Source organism: Nylanderia fulva, unplaced genomic scaffold (assembly GCF_048542155.1).
Source record: "Nylanderia fulva isolate GAGA-0341 unplaced genomic scaffold, ASM4854215v1 Scaffold2, whole genome shotgun sequence".
NCBI classification, from domain to species: domain Eukaryota; kingdom Metazoa; phylum Arthropoda; class Insecta; order Hymenoptera; family Formicidae; genus Nylanderia; species Nylanderia fulva.
This window is the reverse complement of record NW_028190263.1, coordinates 8,629,195-8,643,323: the sequence shown is the minus strand read 5'-3', so window position 1 is coordinate 8,643,323 and position 14,129 is coordinate 8,629,195. Positions and strand designations below refer to the sequence as shown.

The 14,129-nt window shown below is 39.5% G+C and overlaps 1 protein-coding gene across 3 annotated transcripts in view; it reads left to right on the top strand.

The window, feature by feature from the left end:
- PH4alphaEFB (prolyl 4-hydroxylase subunit alpha-1) overlaps positions 1-14,129 on the top strand; it is a 152,204-nt gene that overhangs the window by 116,132 nt on the left and 21,943 nt on the right. The gene's annotated exons all lie outside the window — the stretch shown is intronic.

Sequence of the window (14,129 nt, the reverse complement as noted above, 5' to 3'; positions counted from 1 at the left end):
GTATATCGTATACACCACGCAATATCAAGTTGAATGTATGTATTACTTGGCAATTTGAAATGCTGAAATATCAATGGCAAAACATGTCGTTTCTCCGAATCTGGCAAAACTTAGATTAAGGTTTTCGGGTGATGTATGCTGGCTTGATAACATCGTATGTGGTGCATTTTATAAGTCTGCGTTATCGAACTAAACGGTCTCGTTGATGGAAAAGTTGTTTACCTACGTAAACGCAAGTCGCAAGGATGAAACTTTCTTGCTTCTGACGTTGTCATTCAAGCAAGTTATTTCCAAAGAATTTTATTTAAAATATTTCTTATTTTGGACAACATGTCTCAACTGAAATATCGGATGATGAGAAGAGAAAAGGTTACCGAAATATGTCTAAATGTCTGTATTGCTTATTACAGCTTTACAATTATTTAAAAAAATATCTAAGCGTATCCATGAAACGATTTAATATAACATTTCTCGATCTTGCCAACATCCGCAAACCACAAGGAAAATCAGAAACGTCGTTATTACAAAATGTGTTGTCGTCTCGTCGCGATATTACGTCGTCTTCGTGTCGGAGAAAAGGTATACGCCGTTCTCGTCGAATATCGTCGCGGAGGAAAGTCTTTTCGCGCCTTTTTGCGTAAGCAGCCTTGCAAAAAAAAAAAAAAAAAAAAAAAAAGATGCAAATTCTCGCTACGTATTTACACGAAATCATTACGTCGCGAGCGGCTCACGCGTGATATTTTTCTCATATTTTTTATTTTTGCTTTTTATTCGCCTTCATGCGGCCTCAGCCGAGAATGCGTTCTTGCTCGAGGATTCGTCACACGTCGCGTCACCGAACGACTGCAAGCTTTTGAAGAATGCATTTGCACGGTACGTCAAAGCTGCGGAGCAGAGAAAGGTAGAGGAGAGAGGCGGTAAAGGATGGAAACGGAGACGATCGGGATCTGTCCGTCGAGGTTATCGACATTGCGGCGTCGATGGCGAGCCTTGTGAGCGGAGTCTCGTTCTCTCTCTGTGCAATCGTGATATTCTTAAATTATATATACACTCACACATACACATCAACGTCGTATAATACAGTCCGTCCATATCTCTGTAGTCTACAAGATCTGTGAAAAGCACATTTGACATATAAATGCAAATGCGCTCGATTTTAGAACGGATGACAGATTTAGATTTGCCCCGAGGACTTTTTTTCGATAGCTTTTCTTATATTTATAAATACCCGCAAATATACGTATAAATAATGTTGAAATATTCATATAAAAAATAAAAGAGATTTACCTCTCAAAAAGATCAACATCTTGTGTTTTTATGTGTCAAGTATGTAAAAAATAAGAGCGACTTGGAAAAAAAAGGAGTAAGTAAGACGAGAGAAACGAAGTGCATGAACAGTAGCAAAACGCGGACGTTAAAGTTAACGGCGCATTTGAATGCACGAAGATGAGAGAGGGAGTACATAAAAAAGGACACAAGCAGTCGTAGCGATGAATAATACATTTCTCCGGTGGCCGGGCGATACATTATGCCAAATTCTCGCCTTCCCACCCTCTAGCACCGCGACGACAATGGTAATGTCGCTTTAAAGACCGGCAGAAATCATGCCGAGTTTTAAATGGCGCGCGAATTAAGCGGAACGATGCGACGACGAATAAAAGATGCTCGATGCCCAACATCGGAGATTGCAACGAACAGATTCCGCGGAACCTCGTTACAAGCTTTCATGAAATTCGACGCGGCGAAATATTCCCCGTCCGACAAATAATATTCATATTTTACCGAGAAATCCACCTTTTCGCTCCTTCAAAATTCAATTGGTGAACAGCGGAAGCCAGAAATTGAGACACATATCGTTTCTATTTCGATATCGACGTAATACACTTTCAATTATGCACAAATTACGGGAGAGAGAGAGAGAGAGAAAGAGTCCATGTATGTAAAGAATTAAATAAGTCGTTTACGTTTTTATTGGCGAATCTTATAATTTCATTATACGTGCGCGTATAAAAATCGATTTTGCATATCGGAGCAAAAACGTTCTCACGCTTGCGATAAATAAAACGTGGACGCGCAAATATTTCTGTTTCGTGTCAAAAGTCTATATATATTTCAGGATTTATTCGCGAATATTAAAACGATTGCGAATCTCATTTATTTGTACGCGAAATCATTTCGAATCGAAATTTTAACGCGCGTTTTATCAGGTCTTTTGCACCTAAACTAAAAAAAAACAACTCGATTTCGTTAAAAATATCAGAATATAAATAAGTTATTGAAATTAAAAATTTTTTCAATTTTACGGTTTAAATTAATTCGACTATTTTATAAGAAAAAGTTATATTTGTATAACTTTTATTTTATTTTTATTCTCGACTGCTATCAAACGTAGATTGAATCTCAATACCAATATAAAGCGCACACACACACACATTATCTCTACGTAGGTATAAAATTTCAATTCATTACAGGTTATTCAACCGGTAAAATGAAATTAAATATTTTTGGAAAACTCCTATGTATATATATTTTTCATTATTTTAGAAATGTCTCTATATACCACTGCGAACGCTTTCACGCAACGCACTTAAAAAATACGCGAGTATGGGTAAGAGATAATTTTATGCAGCGGCGAGTATGAATTTCTAAGTTATAAATTTCGACGTAATCTCCGAGAGCAGAGTGACGACACAAAAATTGTCGTCGCGCGCATTTGTACGATAAATTGCACACGTTAATTCTGTTTATCTAACCTGCTTTGCGAGAGAAAGAAGGCAGATTACGTGCTTTTACTCAACCTCAACCTTCACCCCATCATAGCACGTGCATTTCCATGTCTTCGAACGCACTTTTATCATTCCGCGTCGGAAAAACTTGTGGAAAAATACTAAGAGGAATTACGAGGTGGGCCTCTGGTAAACCGGAAACGTGCGCTTTCTCGCGGAAACGTATGCGCCCGCGTTTAAAGCTTTTCGCTCCGACATAGAAGGGCGCGATATTTTCCCTCATCTCGCTATTTTGTTTCCTTTGCTTTTGGACCGTCTGCGCTCCTCTCATTTCTTCCTCTCTCGCGTTGTTTTTCTTCTATATTCGATTTTTATTTTACTTTCCCCGGCTTGACATTAACGCCCGCCTGGTGTCCTCTCTGCGACGTTATTCCGCAAAAGTAATCACGGACAAATATCGGAGATATTCGATACGAATGATACAATCGTGCTATGCTCTTTGGAAATCTTTCACAGAATCGATCAAAGTGTTACACGTCGTACAGGTTTTCTTTCGTCTCCTAAATGGAGCGCTAAATCTATTTTTCATTGTCGCGTGTCTTATATATCGAACGCCCGCGCGATATATCGTTTTCTCAATTAATCGAATTCTTGGCGGATATATATCCTCGATCGGATACACTTTATATAGACTACGCGTTCCATAGACAAAATTCCGAAAGAAAAAGTATCAATATGGCGGTAAATGATAAGCGGGCCTCGGAGTGCCCGTATAAAAGTAGTTTGGAAATTTAATAAGCCACGTCGGGGAAGCATTCCAAAGCGGGTAATCAGAATTTCTTAGGGTTAATGTCCCGCGAGCGAAATATCCTAAAGAAACTTCAATATCGGACCGCGCTTTCTTCTTGGTTTTACTGCCGTGTTGCTTACTTAACGAACTCGCTTAGCGAGCTTACGAAGGCATGACAGAATGTCCAAAAATAATCCTCCATATAGAGCTCAGCCTGTGGTATAAACTCGAGTAAGCTACTTTTCTACCGCGACCAACAGCCGATGCTTTCTTTAGCTTCTCAATCTTTCACCAAGCGCGCTCCAATTTTTATCAAAACGAGACCTTTCAGTATCATATACTTTTCAAATATTTAAAACTCATTCGCCAAACGAGCGCTGTATTAATATTTGATTATGTCATTTTGTCAAAAATAATTATAGAGACGAGGGCGACTGTATAAATATTGGTATACAATAGCTCGGAAAGAAGAAGAAGAATAACATTATTCCCGAGTTTATTCAAAGTCCCTTGATTTCTGACGTCGTTTGGCACCGGGATATTTTCCCGCACAACTGGAGCGTGCGCGTTGATCTCTTTTTTCGAAAAGGAAGAGGAAGGCATATATATATATATATATATATATATATATATATATATGCCTTCCTCTTCCTTTTCGAAAAAAGAGATCAACGCACACGTATGTAGATAGCTATTCGCTCCCCCAGTCGCAATGATATGCATCTTCCGCACGTCGCCGTTGCACGTTTGCAGAAATGATAATTGCGGCGCGTGATCACGCATCGGTGCGATTTCTCGTCGCGCTACAAATCGTGGGATTAGCATTTCCCTGGTCCCCTACTCCATGCACGGCGTTTCCGATTTTCGTGCCGACGTGACGCGGTGGCTGGTGCTGATGCTGGTGAGTGATCGTCATTCCGCTGACGATGACGATGCAGGCGTGTGCAATTTGAGCGCAGGAACCCGGAATCGGCGACAAGGATAAATGCGATAACGGTAGTTTGTTTCGACGACGTTGTTTTGAATAAACTGGCGCGCACGATGGATAATTTCGATTTACTGCAAGCGCATGGAGAAAAATTTCTAGAGCGTATCGCTTTCTAGCGAGCCCTAATTAATTAACGCCGTTATAATTGGATGATCGTTAATTACGGGGGCGCTTTGAAATTTCACCATTGTCGGAAGAGTTTGGTATTATAAATAAGATGGAAATGAAAATGACCGAGGAGAGAGATGCTGTGGATATAAGGGCTTACTTGGATTATCGCGATGCTTTTTAATTGGAGTCATAAAGTAATAATTTTATCAGTAGAGAATTCCATTTGCGGAGTAATATAATATATATACGCGCGTCTCGCTTTCTCTATATATACATATGTATGTAGGAAGAAAAATTCTTGATGAGAAGCGTCACGGCGATGCTGCCGTAATAAAATGTCGGGGAAAAACGTATAATATCGTTCACTAACAGCGTCATTTCTATTCCCGAGAGTTCAGAGGTCGTGAAATATAAGCATTTCGCGAATTGAATTTGCATAACGCGCACATACATACATACATATACATACGTACATATACCTACATCTATCCATTCCGCAGTGGCTAATTGTAAAAATGCAAAGAACGCCGAAAAGTGGATGTTAATTAACGGCCGGACATCCGTCCGAATAAAAGGAAGAGAGAAAGAGAGAGAGCGATACGTGCATTTTCTCGGTTTCACATTTATATTAAAAGTTTTGCGCGCTAAATCAAGACTGCGCGCGCGATTTTATTCCCGTGATAAAACGTATATAATATAGAGACAGCTTGGTCTCTCCGCACTACATTACACGGTACGCATAATACGAGAGGTGAGCTCGGAGACAAATGGACGGCGGCGAAGCATAATGGTACAAAGGAAGAACATAATAAACCATCGGACGGAGAGAGAGAGAGAGAGAGAGAGAGAGAGAGAAAGAGAAATGCGCGGGAAGTATACGTTTATACAAACAAAGCCGCGGGGGTGCGCACCAGGGTAAACTCGTACGCGTTGGGAATCATCCACTTATTATTCATTATGACGCTCGAAACGTCGTTTCTGCTCGCATTAGTCAACTGTGAACCGTTGATCGAGTTACTCTTCCTCTCGTACATCAAATAATGCGCGCGTGTAACCGCGAGGAAAAATATATGCAACAAATATATATATCAGATTTTATCGAGCAAAAACGCGAAATATTCTCGATACGTTTACCCCGAGGGCTGCGGCGATGCATTAGTGGGTTAAATTAATTTACCGAACCGTGCCCGGGATCAACCGTACGCCGGAACTTGAAACTCTCTCTGGCGCGCGCTTTGTTTGTTCATTTATTTGCTTATTTATTTAAACGCGTGTATGAGTACCGCAGCGCCGCGGTGCGCTACGTTATAGCGAATTACGAGCGGCGCGGTTTTCGGTGCCTCACCCTCGGAGAGAACACAGCGCAGGTGCAACCGCGGGAATACGCCTCGAACGCGCGCTGTAATCTAAAATTCATTTTCCGAATGAATCCGGAATGAAGCCGATGCATCGAGCATTTCCGCCGGGCGGAAGTATGTTACGCGGCCCGCGAAATTTCGGGGGTGACTATGGATTACATACGTTTGGGGGTGGCGTGACGTAACGCCCGTTGCGTTTCGCCTTGCAGGATTTACGGCGCTCCAAATCTCGCGGATTACTCTCTCTCTCTTTCTCTTCTCTCTCTGTTTTAGTATTATTTTTAATCATATATCCTCTATGGATAATTTTGTATACGTATTACACGCATGACTGCAATGTTTCACGTCATAATATTACGTAATCGTCGTGTAATGTCATATTCTGACATTTTTGGTTTTTGAGGAGAGAAGAGAAAATGCAATGCTTTTAGTCAGCTCTGACTATATAAATTAGAAATGTGTATACGATCGTCGTCGTTGTTGTTATTATACGTTTGTAATTGTATGGCATATGATATCTTATTTAATATTTTGATGCGCGGAGATGAAAAATATAATATTATGATATTTATACAATTTATTTTTCCTCCTTCGTATATTATAAATGATTGTTATAAAATAATTGTTTATTTTTGAGTGAATTAAAATTGTATTTGAAATATATAATTTTATCTTAATGTAACACACGTAGGAAGTATAAAAATAATTATTTTAAATATAAATTTCTCGCTATATAAAGACTTTAAATATGTAAATAATTTAAATAATGATTTCTCTCTCAAATTCCATAGATGATAAAATATTTTGGGTATTATTTTAGGAAATTAATAAAGGTGGTCGTTCCATTTATTTTATAAACAAAGCTATTTAATAAATGATGTCTGTCTTTGAAATGTGCTTATAATCGATGATGAATCTTTCATCCGTGCCATTGGTTCTTTCGCGTGATTTAATTGAAAAGAGAGACGCTAAAAGAAAAATGACATACGTATTCGGCGCACATCCTCTTTAATTTAAAGAGTGCAGGTGGACATAAGAGCGCGATGGTAACAGAGTCGACGGAACAAAAGCGCGCAACAAAACACTGTAAAAACGGATGAAATCAATTACTTTTATGGAAGTACGCTGAAGTACCTACCACGTGCGCGAGTTCTCTTTCATTTAAAGAACGCGAAAAGAGTAACGCGCGCATTGCACGACGTAACGAAAAGAAAACAACGACATTTTTCTACATTTTTCCTATTACACATTATCAACTGTGGTTTTTCCTCGAATCGAATCTTCATTATGTATGGCCACGCAAACGAGAATGTAATTAACGCTTCTTCAACGACGCAGCGTCGTAAATAATGAGCATTGTTATGCAATCTTATAAAACGTTGAGGACCATACGGTAGATTTTAACGAGAGAGGGAGAGAGAGTAAACTCTAGTCGTGAACTCTGCTTGTCGGAAAGTTCTGAACTTCTTGTCACACCGCTGGGGGAATGAGTAACTTGCAGAAATTAAATAGAATCAAAATTAGAACCCGCCGTGCTATAACGATCCGGAATCGGAGGACAACTTTGGTTCGCGTTTTAACTGTGGCATTTTGACAGTTCCATTACACAAATTTTGCTCGGAAACCAATTTTCAGGTGTCCTCAGACTTGTCGCTTTGCCGGATAAAGTGGTCGGATAATTATTATTAACTCTTCTCATTTTACATTTTCAGCATTTGTGTGGAATCTTCGCGATTCTAAAATGTTCCTCCGAATTATTACTTTTTCTTAATTGCCGCGCGATAGATATATGGATCCACATTGGATAAGCGACGATGCCTTTTATCGGAGACGCCTTCGGACATTTGTGTCTAACACGGGAGGGAAAAAAGACGCGTGAAATATTGGTAAGATCTCGTCGTAGAGATGCGAAACGCGCGAGAGAAACGACACGCGTAGTATACGCGGTCGGCGATAAAAATCCGAGAACGAGAACCCCGCCGCGAAATAAAATGGGGAACGTTGCCAGGCGTTCGATAAGCCCATCCCTGGTGGACGTTCCGCATTTCGCCGCGGGTCGGACAGGTTCATGGTTGTCGATAGGGATGGGGAGAAAAAAGAAGGAGGCCGGCTTGGAAACTGATCCGAAACGTTTTCCCGACCCCAACTGTGCACACACACACACGTTTCGGCTCTCTCAACCTTGCCTGGAGAAGCAAACGTTGAAAGCTCGCGAGAAAGACGAGAAACGCGCGTACACCGAAGTCCATCGATTATTGTCTTGTTTCTTTTCCATTATCTGTTTTATTCGTTATTTCAATAATTTTCCCTCGGAGTAATTTTCCCAAGTACAGATGTATTATGTAAAAATGTAATCCCTTGTTTCTGTATAATTATTAAGTTATAGAAATATCACCGCATAATTATATCAAATTAATAATTTAATATAAATTAACTGTGTGATATTGTATAAATTGAATATTTCATTAATATCAATTGTTTATTCTTTTATTTAATATTGTTCAACAACATTTGCGTGATTCCAATTTCAATTTAATTGAATTAATTACTCACATCTGATTTTACTGCTTACTTTGCTCCAATTTTCGATAACATTTTCTTATTTCGTTATCGGATAATAAACTCTTATTAATTTATCGACCTATAACCTGATTAAAGGCGACAAATCTTTTCTCGATAAACGATCGAATTTATGCAGACGAACGAAGAAAAACTACACGTGTAAAAATATCTGACATATCTAGGGTTGTTCGAGCTGGAAAGCTAGATTGCGATAGGAAGGGAAAAGTGGTTGCGAATAATTCATCGTCCACTAGTTCATAGCTCGTATAAACAGCCAGTTTATATTCGCACGACGACTAACATGAGATTCGCTACAGAACATGTGAAATAGACACGTCAAACGATGTCGATACTTTGACGATAATATCGCTACATCGAAACGATTGAATTATTCAGTCGACTTTTGTTATTCGTGCTTATATAATTTGTTACTTTATGAAACTAAAGTCTTCACAGAAAAAAAGGAATCCTCGATTCAAGTATATTTTTATTCTTGAACGCTATTTGATTGATTTAAGCATATAATGCTCTTTGTAATCACAAATTTTCATTTGCCTTAATAATAAATAAGTTTGTGTAAAGTATATTTTATCCTTAAGATATATTCTTGTTTTAAAAATCGCATATGGTAAAAACAAACTTAGTCACATTTGAACTAAGAATTATTATATATATTTGAAAGTACCCCTTATATTCGATGCACACTTGTCACTTGTCCTTGCAATATTTATAAGTAAATTTCAACCAAGAATATTTTGCACTCTGTTTTAAGGCTAAATTATCCTTTATCCAAAATTATTTATATTTGGCGCTATTATAAGAATAAAATATACTTGAATCAGGCATATTTGCATTCTCTCAAGGATACTGTTTTTTCTGTGTTGTGATATATCTGTAGAAATGATATTAATATATGTAACGAATCGACTCAAAGAATATCGCGACATTTTATGGTATGTTTCACATCGAGGAAATAGCAGAGCGTATATAGAGTGCTTAGAACAGGTAACTTGACATGTCTGCCAAGTTCTTGGCGAAACCATTCGACGTCCCGTCGTGATACCCGCCGCACTTGCCTACTTATCAGGAAAATCAACCTCTCTCCATGAACTTGCTAACGAAATACTCTCGGATATACCAGTCGCCTAGATATGTATATAGGTGCGCGCACCCATACCCACATGCACGCTATCGTTTTCCGAGAGAAGTTTAAGTTTAATTACCGAAGGGATATGCAGCTCCCTTCTTCTCCAAACCAAGTTCACCTCTCATTTCACGAGCGCGGCATTTGTAAGTGACCGCGCGATGCATATAGAGACGCGATACTTCCGAGTTTCGAAATTTCACATTACATTAGTCCGGTTTCTCAAACCTCGTTGGCTTTTACACGGGGAAACTCGCTTTGTCATTTTTTTATTTCCTTCAAAAGAGTTTGACAGATGAATCTGAACGAGATTGCAACAACAAAAATCTGATTATTTTTTAAGTAATATTTTTTGCAAGACATCTCGATAATTGACCATTACGTTATTACAAATATTGTGTATTGAGATAAAATATATTTTGATTCCTTTAGATATTTGTACGGAAAAGACAAATCTCATCAATGAGGATACTTTTACATCTTTTAATTGATCGTAAATATAAGAAGACAATATCTGTCGCGCAAAGTGTTTCCTACTCATTTGCTCAATCTGGCTGTGTCGAGTAGAGTAAGTTCAATGAGGTATAGAATCGATGAACTTAGCCGAGGAGAATTTCTCGTCAAAATTCCGAACTGTGAGAATCTTGACGGGATCGGAATAATAAGAGCGCTTCGGTATTAAATTAATTTGAGTTGGAGCAAAATGATGGATATATAACGCGCGGTGGGAGAAATTTAGATAGACATAACTTTGTTCGGTACAATTTTCGCTCGTAAACAATTTTTACGATCAATTTTTTTAACAGCGAATCTCTCTCTCTCTCCATATTGCTATTTGTTAAATATTCCCTTTAATACGCATTTTTCGATATATTTTTCAAATTACACGTATATAAATCAAATAATTTTCCTTTCGTCGTTTGCGCATTAATGGTCGAAAGACTTTAAAGAGTTAATAATCGATTGTAAGATCAGTCAAGTATCAAGATTCAAGAGAACGCTCGATCGCCTCCGATAATGACGATTGGAAAGTTTCGTGTGTTATAAATGCGGATCGATACTAACGAGAAGCAATTTCCATTGAAATAATTCGAGGGAAAGAGAAAAAGGTTTGGAGTGCCATTGGAACGCGAGACAAAAAAAAAGAGGGAAAAGAGATAAAAGAGAGTTGATCGTACAGAGGTGCGAGAGTGAGCCAGCCTCTCTCTCTCTCTCTTGGAGAGAGAGAGAAAAAAAAAAGAAACGAGCGGATAGAGAAGTCGCAAGGTCGCGCCCCGGGTATATAAAACGAGTTCGAACGAGCGGAATCGGATGATATCCCGGGTACCGGGGTAGACAAAGGCAGACGGAGAAAAATAGAGGGACACGGCACAAGTGAGATGGCGCGATCATCCATCCGGAATTAAATTGGCCGCGGGCGAGATGCTCGCGAAGCCGTGAAATTACCATTTTGAAGCTGCGACGCGCTTTCAAAGCCGCGTCTCTTTTGCTCGCGCGAGCTGTCGTAACGGCGATCTTATTAGCGACATTCACGGTCACCCTCTCGCGAACCCAAAAGCGAATAGCACATGCGTCGTGGTCAAACGCGGCCGCGCGGTAAGCCGATTTGGAGAATCAAATTTCAGAGATCAGAGAGAGAGAGAGAGAGAGATGTTGAAAAACTCTTGGCCCTTTCTTTTAGGTTTGACAGCTTGTCGCGTCGCGTCAGCTGTCTACTCGCTGATTAGAGATATATATATATAGAGAGATGTTGTCGAGACTGAGATTAACGTTGTACGCTCGATCAACGAGAATGAAACAAAGAGAGGCAGGCGCCAACAAATTGTATCTATCGCACGGAAGGAGAACCCTGAATGAACTTGGTTAATTGCTAATTAACGCGGAATCTTCGCGGACTATGGGAAAGCAAAGTGGAAGTAATCTTTTTGAATTCCTTCTGTTGGAAAAATTCGGACGAGCTCGCCGTAATCTCGCCGAAGGATCGGCATTAATTAAGCGCTTCCCCGCGAAAGAAAAAGCTCTCTCGTGGAACGAGTTACCGCGAGTTACCGGGCTTAAGTTCTAAAAGGAGCAACGGAGGAATGGGGGAAAAAAGAAGATTATCTGGAGCATATAAAAGGAAAAAAAGTGCCACGCCACTTATGTTACGTTGTCTTCTATGCGTGCTTTTTACTCGGTAAAACCGGAGCGAACGGAACGCATGTGGACGTTTTCGAAAACCTTTCGGCAATTTTCTCTATAAATTTGTTCTGCGTACTTCCGCCTGGTTGAGAAGTAGTGGTTGGGAAACTTTGATTTGATTGGATAACTCGGAGAGCGATTTACAGAGTACTAGAACCATTTACGACAGACGTGTATAATACTAGCCGTATAATGTTATAATAAAGATACTCTTTTATGTAATTTTATCTATCGTAAGTTGTGGAATAGACATTAACCGGAGTAACTTTGCGCAACACAATGAATAAGTATCAATTTTTTCAACACAATTAATATTTTCTTTTATTTTAATTTTTTAAATAATACTTTAATCTTCTTTTTAACTTAATCCCTCTTGTTTTCTTAATTCTCAAATTTTTGACAAAAAGATAAAAGACATCGAAACGAAGCTCTCGAGCTTTCCAAGTGTACTTTAATCCGTTGCTGTAAAGGGAACATTATTTCGAGAAGCCCTGACAAAAAGGGCAAGATAAAACCGAAAGAATCAGGGAAAAGAGCGGACCTAAGTGAAAGCTGTTGATAGAAGGTAAAAAGAAGGATCGCGTGCAGCGAAAATCTGTAAAGGAAGTTTGTCCGTACCAAGATGGAGAAGTCTTTGAGTCACCGAGTATATGTCCAACAACGCGTGCATTTTATAGCACAACCATGCACGTGGTCGTGTTGAATTGACCTCAAAGATGCTTTCAAGCTCGATTATCGAGATAAAAAGAATGAGGCAGCAGGGGCAAGTCAATTTACGGTATGCATATAATTAGGGCCGTTGCAGCGGAGCGAAAAAGAACAGGAAAAAAAAATGGAAAAAAAAATAGCGCTCATTGTTATTTCGCCAACGCATCTTCACTTCTCTAATTTTCTCTCTCAGTTTTGTGTTTGCAGAAAAAATTATCATTTATCGCAAAATCTGTTGTGCATGCTCTTGCTTGCTTAAAGTCAGGTGTAGACTAAGCAAACCAGCGCAGAGAAATGTCAACAAACGAACATCAAAGGGCGTAAATTATTAATTTGAAACAAATTTTTCACAGAAATTTTGAATAAAATTTTCTACAAGAAATGAAAAAGAATTTCATAAAATTATTAATTAAATAACGTTTTTTTTTCCCCTGATTTTACGGATATTTGTGATTCTTCTGGTTCGCTTCCTCCGGATCCGGTTAATACAGCGGATAATAGAGCTCTCGCAATATGGATAACATTTCGAAGGCTTTCATCGAGTAATTAATTATAACTAGTCGGTGGTTGCGCGTGGTCATCAAAATTTATTAATTTATTATTATAGTTATATGCACACTATAAAGTTATTATATTAATTGTTAATTTATTTTATACATCTTCCACTTGATTCGAGAGAAACCATTTGTATAGATTGTACGATGATAAATAATTCAAGTAAATTAATAATTTATTCGCGCGCTTTTATACGAGGGGATAAATCGAAATATTAATACAGAGGCACGATAGCACGAGAACAATTTTGGAGAATCGGTGCTACTGGCGTACAAGTAGGTACACAATGCTGGCACAACGTTTCTAGAGTTTTACGAGGATCGACGTCATAAACTTGAGATAATCGCTCATCGGAATCATTTATTACCTCTGCATAATAGGGTAAACCACGTCGTATCACACCGACAAGCTTAAACGTACAGTATCGACCGCGACCGTATCATTTACGAATGTTTCCGGAGTAGCAGTCCCAATCCCTTAAACCTCTAAGCGCGTAATCTCTTGGCGCTATGGACGAGCATCGAATATCGTAACACCGAGTTATTCGAGTATTGACACACCTCGCACTCTCAATCCTCTCTCGAGAACGGCTCTCGAGCGCGACCGCAGAGGGTGACGAGGGAGAGAAAGTGGAGAAGGGCTGGGTTTGCGGCCGTTGCGGCTTAAAGGGATGCCGAGGATGGAAAAGGTGGGAAAAGTTTACGCCGGCGTGACGGAATAAATCGTCGATCCGACAGGTGTAAGTTGTACGATCAGCGTAAACTCGAATTCGCAACTGTTCCACCGCAACTTTTCCTAACGCAAACATAGTCGCGCGGGAGAAGATTCGTGTACCGTCGTGTGATGTGGTGTGGTGTGGCGACACATTATCACCGTTCTCGTCTTTCGTGGCTTCCGACGAGAGTTTCGTGGCAAAATTTGGACGCCCTCCCTTCGCGTCGCTCTTTTGCGGGCAACAATGGAATCCCGCGGGATGACATCGAGTCAATACGCGTTTGCGAAGCGC